The 13,599-nt window shown below is 38.3% G+C and overlaps 1 protein-coding gene across 1 annotated transcript in view; it reads left to right on the plus strand.

Moving 5' to 3' along the window:
* The window catches only part of LOC118913910 (serine/threonine-protein kinase TAO1-like), a 232,030-nt gene that overhangs the window by 41,482 nt on the left and 176,949 nt on the right, over positions 1–13,599 (plus strand). The window lies entirely within an intron of this gene.

Below are 13,599 nucleotides of genomic sequence, written 5' to 3' on the forward strand. Positions count from 1 at the left end.
GCCTGTTATGTACTCGTCACAGCACTTGCTTGATATTTTATAACATCCAGTTATAATTAGGTCTTCTGCCGTACGAAACCTGTACCTTTCTTAAGGGAAAAGTTTGTCTCATTCTTTGTTGTAACCTCAGAACCCAGTAAAACGCCTGGCAGCTAGTAGGAACTTCACTAATGTCTGAGAAACAAGTGAAATAAAGGATTACCTTTACAAAAAAAAAAAAGAAAAGAAAAAAATTATCAGTTAGAAAAATTGGGTCATACATTTTTTTTATGATTGATATACACTCTTATGAAGGTTTCACATGAAAAAACAATTTGGTTACTACATTTACCTATATTATCAAGTCCCCACCCATACTTCAATGTAGTCATTGTCCATCAGTGTAGTAAGATGCCACAGATCCACTATGTGCCTTCTCTGTGCTACACTGTTCTCAATTGCGTCATACATTAAATGCTTTTGGAGAAACAAGGAATCTGTCATTTTATATAAAGAATGATTAATAATGAATTATCTGTCTGAACTGGGAAATGATGGTGCTGCTTGATTACACCTCGCAGCACCTGGCTGCCTCTGCCTCTGACTTTTCAGACTGACCAATGTGCACAATCCAACTCTGATTCTCACTGTTCTAGGAATCCACCCCCAAAACTAAGGCAGCCTGAGATATGGTCAGCAGAATTCAATGACTTCATCAGCAAGTGAGAAACAACAGAGTCTTTTTAAAAAATCAGAGATACCGTCCCATTGGAACTTTGACATGTGCCAAATACAATTCCTCCATGCTTCTGAATCTCTTCCTTATTTCTTATCTACTAAATTTCTTGTCTATTAAATCTCCTCCTTATTTCTTACCTCTTAAATTGCCCCAGAGCTTTCCATTATTTTCTTCAAAAGAAGCATTTGTAGAGGCTTCTGAAGGTTCAGTGAATTCATTGTTGCTCAAATAATGATCCTGGGGTCATGTTTATTCGCTTAACGATGGCTATGCTTCTGCAGATGCTTCATCATCCATGAACACAATCTTCTGTCCACCTGCTTTTTGCAGTTATGCCCTTAGCATCTCCCACCTGCTCACTTACATTTACTTTTTTCAGTGATTTAATCCCTCATTTATCTGTTACTAATTCTCATTACAATCAGAGAATTTTCATTGCAATCAGTGAATTAGATAATGATATTGATAAGATGCTTGTACATTTGAGATTCAGTGAACATTTTAATATGACAAATATTTAGCACAAGTGCAGTGCTTACAAAAAATTGACTAGAAGCTATGAGACAACCATTTCTAAATATCTGCCCACAAATTTTTTTTCATAATCTTTATTATGTCTTAACCTTAAAAAAAAGATAAGGGATTACCCCAGGCTGTAAATGAGGGAGAGGAGACATTAAGATTTGGTGTGTCAAACACTACTCAGGCACTGTAGAAAGTGCAAAGATAAAAGGTACTGGCAATACCCATCCATGCTGTCATCATTGGTTTTTCTACCAAGAATATCTTTGTATTACTATAAAGACAAGAGGCTTAGATTTAGGGTTGTGCAAACCCAAGGAAGGTTGATAATCTGCTAGGATTTTTTTTCAGATTTCACTTACCAATATATTACTGAGTATAGTAGTCCCCTTATCAGCCAGAGGTCTGTTCTAGGACCCCTAGTGGAAGCCTGAAACTACAGAGAGTGCCAAACCCTCTATATTCTATATTTTTTCCTAAACATACATACCAATGAAAAAGTTTAATATAGAAATTTCAGTGAGAGATTAACAATACCTAACAATAAAATAGAACTATTATAACAATATACTGTAATAAGAAGTATGAATGTGGTCTCTCCCTCAAAATATCTTACTGTATTATGCTTACCCTTCTTTTGATGATGTGAGGTGATAAAATGCCTTCATGATGAGATGAAATGAGGTGAATGACATGGCACTGTGACTAGCCTTAGGCTACTGTTGACTTTCTGACCACATGTGTCAGAAAGAGGATGGTCTCTTTCTGGACTATGGTTAACATGGGTTACTGAAACTGTGGAAAGCAGAACCTCATATATGGGGGACTACTGTATGTACCACACAATACAGAATATTTAGTAAACTGCAGTCGAATTTCACAGATCCCTTGGGAGAATCACTGGTAACGGAAGGGCTCCCCATGATTCACAATCAGGCGCCATGTCTGCAGATCCTTCCACGCAGATCCTCAGTGACACGTGGTGACTTTGACATGTTTCACAGAGTTTCACCTGTGAGAAACAGTTCCTGATTTCCTCCAGGCAGTCAGTCTTCAGTCCTGTGTGCTATCATTGTATTTTGTTTCTCTTCCAGTGGTAGTATGGCCATTTTTACTTAACTCCTTGTTTAGGTGTCTTTCTCCCCAAATAGACCATAAGCAACCTCAGAGGCCTGAACATGCCTTACTTGTTGCTGTGACTACAGTGCTAGAGTGCCCATACTCATCAGCCATTCGATAAAGTTTTACTTGAATAAAATGATTTAGTTTATGACAGCTGATACATTGACACAAGTGCTACAGATATCTGAAACTGACACATTCTGTTAAACTGAATGAAAACTAAGAGCACTTATTATCTTAAGACATTATCATCCAATTCTTTGGCATATTTTAGCATCCCTGGGAAGTATCTTTTTTGTTTAGCTCCAAAAATTAATCACCAAATTGTCCTCCTAAGAGGAGTAACAAAACAGATAAGAAATGTCACTGCTCAAGTCAAGGCATGAGCTTCTTCTTTTTTTCTTTTTCTATATCCCCAAATGGCAGCCTAGCTGACCAGCTTTCTCATAATCCTCTGAATCTCGGGGTTAAAAAGGCATTGGAAATATATTTGGGCCCAACTCCTATCCACAGTGTAAATCCTTCTAGAACATGTGCACTGAGTGGCCGTCCAGTCAGTCCCTAATCATCCCTAATAAAAATGACCACACTTCCCAATGCAGCCCATTCTATCTTTGATAAGCCTCACAGTTGAAAAGTTCTTCCATATGCTGACCTGAAATATTTCTCTTTTAATTCCACCAACTGATCCTAGGTTTTGTCCCTTGTGATCATTGAAAACTAATCTAAACCCTTTTCCAAATATTTGAAGACAGCTGTCACAGCTAATTCAACATCCTTAAATTGTTCAGTGATGCTGTTTCAGATGCTCTCACTCACCATATCTTTTCTCATGACCATTGCTCTGGTTGAAGCTATTAAGTGTGATATGCTGTAGAACATCTACTGTCTGACCTCCAAAAACATCTACTGACATGGAATTTAAACATCCTCAGCACATCAGTCTTCTCAAATGTGTTATCAGTTTTATCATGTAGGAAAACTACATCAATTGAGAAGCCTTTAAAAGCATTTGGGAAGAGAAGCTGAAAAGCATGAAAACTGTAATGACTTGATTGTTGCTAATATTTAGCTACTGGCTTGTGAAGGAGACTCTGGTAGAGACCAAATTTAATTATCACTCTGCAAGAATGCTTGCTGAGAGACTGGGGACGGAGCGTTCAGTTGGAAGTTTGTGTCACTACAGCCTACTCACACCCACAGATGTGTGCGCTTTCACAAATATTCCTTTCATTGTATTTCAGTTTAACATCTTTTCAGATATGCTCCTTGGGTTGAGCTTTGTGAGGAGCACTGCTCTTTTGTGTTAGAGCAGTTTTTAGGAATGTGAAAACCAATTTCAAACTCTAACTTATCAAATAATTGCATGTTCTTTTTTTGCCAGTGCAGGTGCTTGACTAAAGATTATGAAAAGTGCCCAATAGTGTCAGATCTTTTACAGCATAAATTCATTACTCAAATTGATGGCAAAGATGTAATGCTGCAAAAACAACTCATGGAATTCATTGATGTTCATCAATGTGTGGATAGGAGTTGGGCACAGAAAACGGTAATCAAATCATATCTTGACTCCAAAAATCTAAAGAACATCTAAAGACTCTGAGTAGTTTTATAATGCAATAATTGTTAAGGTAAGAAAAGAACTCTGGGGTTTGGAGAAAATGGGGTACTTGTATGAAAAGTGAATGTCATATGTTGGGTTGTATCCCAATAGGAGTAAAAATCACTGACAGCATTTTTGAAGCAATTTCATCAGAACAAAGAATGTAAACTTCAGTAGATGATTAGTATTGGTATAGGTCTTGTATTTTCTGCTCTTCTGTAAAGTTAGGTAACTTAGATTTGAGACTTTAAAAAGAACACAAAAGTTCAAAGACTTTTTGGTACTATTACGTGTTGGTATCCTTTTCCCTAGTTAAATTATACCCTCAAAGCATTTTTAATATCTTTATTCATACTTCCTGTTTGGATTTTTAATAAACTACTATGTTTAGTTTTTATAATATGGAGTATGTTTTTTACTTATTATAGTTTATATATATGTTTATTATTATTATTATTGTTTTTTATTTTGGTATCATTAATCTACAACTACATGAGGAACATTATGTTTACTAGACTTCCCCCATCACCAAGTATGCCCCACAAACCCCATTACAGTTACTGTCCATCAGCGAAGTAAGATGCTATAGAATCACTACTTGTCTTCTCTGTGTTGCACAGCCCTCCCCGTGCCCCCCCATTACACCTGCTAATCATAATTCTCCCTTTCTTTTTCCCCCACCTTATTCCTCCCTTCCCACCCATCCTCCCCTGTCCCTTTCCCTTTGGTAACTGTTAGTTCATTCTTGGGTTCTGTGATTCTGCTGCTGTTTTGTTCCTTCAGTTTTTTTCTTTGTTCTTATACTCCACATATGAATGAAATCATTTGGTACTTGTCTTTCTCCACCTGGCTTATTTCACTGAGCATAATAGCCTCTAGCTCCATCCAGGTTGTTGCAAATGGTAGGATTTGTTTTCTTCTTATGGCTAAATAGTATTCCACTGTGTATATGTGCCACATCTTCTTTATCCATTCATCTACTGATGGACACTTAAGTTGCTTCCATTTCTTGGCTATTTTAAATAGTGCTGCAATAAACATAGAGGTGTATATGTCTTTTTCAAACTGGGATGCGGCATTCTTAGGGTAAATTCCTAGGAGTGGAATTCCTGGGTCAAATGGTATTTCTATTTTGAGCTTTTTGAGGAACCTCCATACTGCTTTCCACAGTGGTTGAACTAATTTACATTCCCACCAGCAGTGTAGGAGGGTTCCCCTTTCTCCACAACCTCACCAACATTTGTTGTTGTTTGTCTTTTGGATGGTGGCGATCCTTACTGGTGTGAGGTGATATCTCATTGTGGTTTTAATTTGCATTTCTCTGATGACTAGCGATGTGGAGCATCTTTTCATGTGTCTGTTGGCCATCTTAATTTCTTCTTGGGAGAACTGTTTATTCAGCTCCTCTGCCCATTTTTTAATTGGATTATTTGCTTTTTGTTTGTTGAGGTGCTTGAGCTCTTTATATATTTTGGATGTCAACCCTTTATCGTATCTGTTATTTATGAATATATTCTCCCATACTGTAGGATGCCTTTTTGTTCTGTCGATGGTGTTCTTTGCTGTACAGAAGATTTCAGCTTGATATAGTCCCACTTGTTCATTTTTGCTTTTGTTTCCCTTGCACGGGGAGGTATATTCATGAAGAAGTCACTCATGTTTATGTCCAAGAGATTTTTGCCTATGTTTTTTTCTAAGAGTTTTATAGTTTCATGACTTATATTCAGGTCTTTGATCCATTTCAAATTTACTTTTGTGTATGGTGTTAGGCAATGATCCAGTTTCATTCTCCTACGTGTAGCTGTCCAATTTTACCAACACCAGTTGTTGAAGAGGCTGTCATTTCCCCATTGTATGTCCATGGCTCCTTTATCAAATATTAATTGACCATATATATTTGGGTTAATATCTGGAGTCTCTATTCTGTTCCACTGGTCTGTGGCTCTGTTGTGTCAGTACCAAATTGTCTTGATTACAGTGGCTTTGTAGTAGAGCTTGAAGTTGGAAAGCGAGATCACCCCCATTTTATTTTTCCTTCACAGGATTGTTTTGGCTATTCAGCATCTTTTGTGGTCCCATATGAATTTTAGAACTATTTATTCCAGTTCGTTGAAGAATGCTGTTGGTATTTTGATAGGGATTGCATTGAATCTGTGGATGGCTTTAGGCAGGATGGCCATTTTGACAATATTAATTCTTCCTAGCCAGGAGTATGGGATGAGTTTCCATTTGTTAGTGTCCTCTTTAATTTCTCTTAAGAGTGTCTTGGAATTTTCATGGTATAGGTCTTTCACTTCCTTGGTTAGGTTTATTCCTAGGTATTTTATTCTTTTTGATGCAATTGTGAATGGAATTGTTTTCCTGATTTCTCTTTCTGCTAGTTCATTGTTAGTGTATAGGAAAGCCACAGATTTCTGTGTGTTAATTTTGTATCCTGCAACTTTGCTGAATTCCGATATTAGTTCTAGTAGTTTTGGTGTGGAGTCTTTAGGGTTTTTTATATACAGTATCATGTTATCTGCAAATAGTGACAGTTTGACGACTTCTTTACCAATCTGGATTCCTCATATTTCTTTGTTTTGTCTAATTGCCATGGCTAGGACCTCCAGTACCATGTTGAATAACAGTGGGGAGAGTGGACATCCCTGTCTTGTTCCCGATCCTAGAGGAAAAGCTTTCAGTTTCTTGCTGTTCCGTATAATGTTGGCTGTGGGTTTGTTATATATGGCCTTTATTATGTTGAGGTACTTGCCCTCTATACCCATTTTGTTGAGAGTTTTTATCATGAATGAATGTTGAATTTTGTTGAATGCTTTTTCAGCATCTATGGAGATGATCATGTTGTTTTTGTCCTTTTTGTTGATGTGGTGGATGATGTTGATCGATTTTTGAATGTTGTACCATCCTTGCTTCCCTGAGCTGAATCCCACTTGTTCATGGTGTATGATCCTCTTGATGTATTTTTGAATTCGGTTTGCTAATATTTTGTTGAGTATTTTTGCATCTATGTTCATCAGGAATATTGGTCTGTAATTTTCTCTTTTGGTGGGGTCTTTGCCTGGTTTTTGGTATTAGAGTGATGCTGGCTTCATAGAATGCATTTGGAAATATTCCCTCCTCTTCAATTTTTTGGAAACCTTTAAGGAGAATGCTTATTATGTCTTCTCTGTATGTCTGATAAAATTCCACGGTAAATCCATCTGGCCTGGGGGTTTAGCTCTTGGGTAGTTTTTTGATTACTGATTCAATTTTGTTGCTGGTAATTGGTCTTTTTAGATTTTCTGTTTCTTCCTTGGTCCATCTTGGAAGGTTGTATTTTTCTAGGAAGTTGTCCATTTCTTCTAGATTTTCCAGCGTGTTAGCATATAGATTCTCATAGTATTCTCTAATAGTTCTTTGTATTTCTGTGGAGTCCATTGTGATTTTTCCTTTTCTCATTTCTGATTCTGTTGATGTGTGTGGATTCTCTTTTTCTCTTAATAAGTCTGGCTAGGGGCTTATCTATTTTGTTTATTTTCTCAAAGAACCAGCTCTTGGTTTCATTGATTTTTTTCTTTTGTTTTCTTCTTCTCAATTTTATTTATTTCTTCTCTGATCTTTATTATATCCCTCCTTCTGCTGACTTTGGGCCTCATTTGTTCTTCTTTTTCCAATTTCAATAATTGTGACATTAGACTATTCATTTGGGATTGTTCTTCCTTCTTTAAATATGCCTGGATTGCTATATACTTTCCTCTTAGAACTGCTTTCGCTGCATCCCACAGAAGTTGGGGCTTTGTGCTGTTGTTGTCTTTTGTTTCCATATATTGCTTAATCTCTATTTTAATTTGGTCATTGATCCATTGACTATTTAGGAGCATGTTGTTAAGCCTCCATGTGTCTGTGTGCCTTTTTGTTTTCTTTGTACAATTTATTTCTAGTTTTATACCTTTGTGGTCTGAGAAGTTTTTTGGTAGAATTTCAATCTTTTTTACTTTACTGAGGCTCTTTTTGTGGCCCAGTATGTGGTCTATTCTGGAAAATGCTCCATGTGCACTTAAGAAGAATGTGTATCCTGCTGCTTTTGCGTGTAGAGTTCTGTAGATGTCTATTAGGTCCATCTGTTCTAGTGTGTTGTTCAGTGCCTCTGTGTCCTTACTTATTTTCTGTCTGGTGGATCTGTCCTTTGGACTGAGTGGTATGTTGAAGTCTCCGAAAATGAATGCATTGCATTCTGTTTCCTCCTTTAATTCTGTTAGTATTTGTTTCACATATGTTGGTGCTCCTGTATTGGGTTATATCGTCTTGTTGGACTGACCCCTTTATCATTATGTAATGTCCTTCTTTATCTCTTGTTACTTTGTTTGTTTTGAAGTCTATTTTGTCTGATACTAGTACTGCAACACCTGCTTTTTTTCTCCCTATTGTTTGCATGAGTTATCTTTTTCCATCCCTTGACTTTTAGTCTGTGTCTGTCTTTGGGTTTGAGGTGAGTCTCTTGTAAGCAGCATCTAGATAGGTCTTGCTTTTTTATCCATTCTATTACTCTGTGTCTTTTGATTGGTGCTTTCAGTCCATTTACATTTAGGGTGATTATTGAAAGATATGTACTTGTTGCCATTGCAGGCTTTAGATTCATGATTACCAAAGGTTCAAAGGTAGCTTCTTTACCTGTCTAACTTAACTCACTTATTGAGCTATTATAAACACAGTCTGATGATTCTTTATTTCTCTCCCTTCTTATTCCTTGTCCTCCATTCTTTATATGTTTGGTGTTTTATTCTGTACTCTTTTGTGTTTCTTTTGACTGCTTTTGTGAGTAGTTGATTTTATTTCTTGCCTTTAGTTAGTATTTGGTTGGTCTGCTTTCTTTGCTGTGATTTTATTTTCTCTGGTGACATCTATTTAGCCTTCTTAGGAGTGCTTCCATCTAGAGCAGTTCCGCTAAAATACCCTGTAGAGGTGGTTTGTGGGAGGCAAATTCCCTCAACTTTTGCTTGTCTGGGAATTGTTTAATCCCTCCTTCATATTTAAATGATAATCATGCTGGATACAGTATTCTTGGTTCAAGGCCCTTCTGTTTCATTGCATTAAATATATCATGCCATTCTCTTCTGGCCTGTAAGTCTGATGATACCCTGATGGGTTTTCCTTTGTAGGTGACCTTTTTTGTCTCTCTGGTTCCCTTTAATACTCTGTCCTTGTCCTTGATCATTGCTATTTTAATTATTAAGTGTCTTGATGTTGTCTTCCTTGGGTCCCTTGTGTAGGGTGCTCTGTGGGCCTCCATGGTCTGCGAGACTATATCCTCCCCTAGTTTGGGGAAGTTTTCAGCAATTATTTCTTCAAATATACTTTCTATCCCTTTCTCTCTCTCTTCTTCTTCTGGTACCCCTATAATGCGTATATTGTTCCGTTTGGATTGGTCACACAGTTCTCTTAATATTCTTTCATTCCTGGAAATCCTTTTATCTCTCTCTGCCTCTGCCTGTTCTCTGATTTCTATTCCATTAATGGCATCCTGCACCTCATCCCGTCTGCTCTTAAGTCTTTCCAGAGATTGTTTTATTTCTATATTCTCCCTCCTAACTTGATCTTTTAGCTGTTGCATATTTCTCTGCAGGTCCATCAGCATGGTTATGACCTTTATTTTGAATTCTTTTTCAGGAAGATTGGTTAAATCTATCTCCCCAGGCTCCCTCTCAGGGGTTGTCTGGGTAATCCTGGACTGGATCCAAGTCTTCTGCCTTTTCATGGCAATAGAGGTAGTTGTAGGCAGTTGGGATGTGTGTCAGCTGGGAGAAAAACATCCCACACATGGTGAGCAGCTTCCAGTTTTATTTCCTGAGCTGCTGCAGGTGGAATAGCCGTCTGGGCAGCCCAGCATCCCGCGGGGAGGGGCAGCCGTGCTGGGTGTGCTCTCTTGCAAGAACGGTGACCTTTCGTTCCCTGTCCCAGCTTCCTGTGTCTGTGCTGGGCTGCTGCATGCCAGCAGGACCTCTTAGTCTGGCCCAGGCGGCTGTGGAGGAGGCTCTGGGCGGTAGCTGTGGGCACAGTGTCTCCCGTGGCTGCTCCCCTCCTATGACGGATCCTCACCAGAGGGAGAATGTATAGGAGGCTGTTTATCACCATGAGGGGCTTCAGAGCTGTGCTGTTGCCCAAGGGGTTAGGACACCTGGAATTCCCCGGGATTCCCAGCTGCTGGGCTGAGTGTGCCGTGACGCTGCTACCATCCAGCTGTGAGGCCCCTGTCCCTTTAAGACTTTCAAAAAGCACTTGCTTTTCTTTTGTCTCAGGGGCGTCAGCTGTGGGGACCCTCTCACACGTTTTACTGTTCTGTTTCCCTAATATCCAACACACCACGCAGTGTGTGTCTGCGCTCCCTGTGAGGATGGCTAGGGCTGGGTGTTGAGCAGTCCTGGGCTCCCACTCCCTCCCTGCTCCAACTCTTTTCCTCCCGCTGGGGAGCTGGGGTGGGGGGAGCGCTTGAATCCTGCCAAGGCTGTGGCTTGTATCTTACCGCCTTTGTGAGGTGCTGAGTTCTTGCAGATGTAGATGTAGCCTCTCTGTGTACTGTATCTTCTGGTCACTCTTTTAGAATTAGTTGTATTTGTTGTATTTTCAAAAATATATGTGGTTTTGGGAGGAGATTTCTGCTGCCCTACTCATGCCGCCATCTTGGCTTCTCCTTCAGCAGGGCTCAACACTCTCTCTTTTTTTATTTAAAAACTTTTAAGTTAGGCTCCATTCTTGATATTTTATATTGTCTAATTCACAATCTCTTTTGGGACAAATGTGTATAATTTCATTGGTGATTTGCTATCCCTGCTGATAAAGAATGCCTTTGGTAGTTTGCATAGTTTTAAATTAATAGTCATGTTGAATGTGTGAATTACAATCACCACTGGGCACAATCTAATGTAAACTAAGAAATACTTTTCAGTGGGCTAAGGTACTATTAGGAAATGACTTTTATTATGGGCACCTGATTGCATTAGGCCATTTTATAGTTATTTCCACATCCTCTCCTATGTTTTTCCTGTTTATTCATGTTTCTAATTTTGTCTCATTTCTGAATTCAACACATTACTGTTCCACTCTTCCAAATTATTTAATTTTGGCTCCTATATATGTTTATTTTTAAGAAATTTAGAAGATATAGAATATAGAGAAGTGTATAACAAAATCAATCATGCATAACATTTTAATCTTCCTTCCTTAAAATTGCCTTCCTGCAGCTGACTCTTGAACAGCACAGTTCTGAGTTGCACAGGCCCACTCATAGTTGTGTTGTTTTCAATAAATATAATGGAAAGTATTTTGAAGATTTGTGACAATTTGAAAAACATGTCTTTTCTCCAGCTGACTTTATTGTGAGAATACAGTATATAATCCATATAACATACAAAATGTGTGTGAATTGACTCGTTATATTATCAGTAAGGCTTCCAGTCAAAAGTAATGGGTACTTATGTTTTGGGGGAGTCAGTTGTAAAAGGGGTTTGTGGCTGCATGCTAACCTTTGCATTGTGCAAGGGTCAACTATACCAGGGAACTGTAATGGGGAGGGTAGGCATTGGAAGAACAAGAACTTCCTATTTTAAGGAATGGATACAAGAACTTCCTATTTTAAGGCAAGGCCTGAATAGAACAAGTCACTCATAACTTACCCAACTGTTTGGAAAATTCAAGATGCGTATGCATGCTGCAGTTGCTTCTAGAATATATTCAAACCATGGGAACATGTTTTTCCCCTCAGGAGCTGAAATTGACAATGTTAGAATGTAAGACTGAATCAGTGAGAAATCTGAATTATAAAATTTTTTAAAGTTTTACTCCTGAATCCACTCTTACAGTTTTCAGTTATCTGATTTAATGGGAATACATAAGAGTCATTTGTGATTGAAATGTAGTATTCAGCATTCTTAACTAAAAAGAATAAATACAAGCCAACTTCAGAAGAAAAGCAATTTAGTGAAAATTACTGGGTGGCTCAGAGAACCGAGAAGAAGGCAGAGAGCCAGGCTTGGGCATGAAGCAGAGGAAGCAGGGTGCCTTAGATATGCTCCCTGAGCACCAGCCTGGTAAGAGGCTGCCTTGGTGCCCACCCTCCCTGCACTTGCTATAGCAGCACTGGTTTCTTGAATGCACAGCCACTACCAAATATTTGTAAACTGACCTTGAGCTTTGGGTCCCTCCTTCGAGATTCTAGGTTCCATACAAGACCATGTAATCCCCAAGCTTAGATGACAGGCCCATGGTGCAGGTGAAAAAAATGTAGTGAGAAATACTGGTTTTCCCTCACTTCCAGTTCCTGTGTGAGGCAGAGTCCTTACAAGCATCTGGGAATTTCTCACCACAGAGGAAGGGCATTTTGAGCTGCTGAAGCAGTGAATACCTGTTCAGTAAAATATGTAAACTGGTTCCTAAAATTCTTTCTTTCACATATCTTGAACATTTACCTAAAAGTATTTTCACAGCTATGACTTACACTCCTCGTAGTAATGGAAAAACCTAGCCTAGAATCTGAGTGATAAACTCCAAGTTAAAATAGCTTTTTGTGGTAGTTACATTATTAACACATTATCATTTAAAATTTGATTTATATAGAAAGAGAAATCACTTGAATATTTTACTTGATACCCTCGATATGCTAGTGGTGATTAACTTTGACATGTATAAATTATATTTGCATGTAATTGTATGGAAGCAAAAAGGAATATTTATAAGAATTTAGTAATTCAGACATAGTTTTTTAGGCCAAAAATACTGGCTGTATCTGTAGTTCTGTTGTAATCACTCCAGTTGTCTCAGCATACATGGTCTTCAGACCAGGATCTGAGGCAACTTTGAGACAATCTCAAAGGATTAACAAATGGAAGACAAACTAAATATTGTCCAGCCATAAGGGGCTAAAAGTGCTCAGTTCAAGCTGTCAATTCTTTATTTAGGTGTGGGATATTATATAATATAAATTTACTTGAATGGGATTCTGATTTTACCAAAAAAAAAAAAAGTGAATGGAGAAAGCCAAGAAATCATTTATCATAGGCAGTGATAATAGGGTTCTTTCAGTGCAATACAACTTGTGACTCATTTGCTTTCTCTTTTCTGGGCAAGGTAATTTTTCTCTAATGGCTGTGACTGTGTCATGGTGAGAATTATTCTTCGGAACATTACTCCTTTCCTTTAACATATGCGGCTTTTCAAATGCTGTCCTGGCTGTTCTTATATAACCATCCTTTTGATTCCCATTTCCATATGACTATTTCAAAGACTTCAAACTCAACATGTCTAAAATTGAACTTAAGCTGGCAGAACCAAAATCAATTATTTGTTTCCTTTCTTATTTATGCACAACAATGCATCCAGAACTCTTGGGGTTATCTTGACATGTTCCTCTCTCCTACTCTCTGTTTCCAGACCATAGCAAGACTAAATGTCATATGTCCCCTACCCAATCCAGTATCAATTATGATATAATCCTTGCTACCATAGGAATCATGAGTTGAGAACACACCAGTGTTGTCTCAATATTTATTGAGGCCATTGTGTAAAGCTCTGAATCAGGCCCCACACAGTGTCTGGCAGAATGGCATCCCTAGAGTCTGCACACCAGAGGCTTCCTTTTCAGAAAAGAAAGAAGACAAGCGTG

This window comes from Manis pentadactyla, chromosome 3, assembly GCF_030020395.1.
Source record: "Manis pentadactyla isolate mManPen7 chromosome 3, mManPen7.hap1, whole genome shotgun sequence".
Classification (NCBI taxonomy): domain Eukaryota; kingdom Metazoa; phylum Chordata; class Mammalia; order Pholidota; family Manidae; genus Manis; species Manis pentadactyla.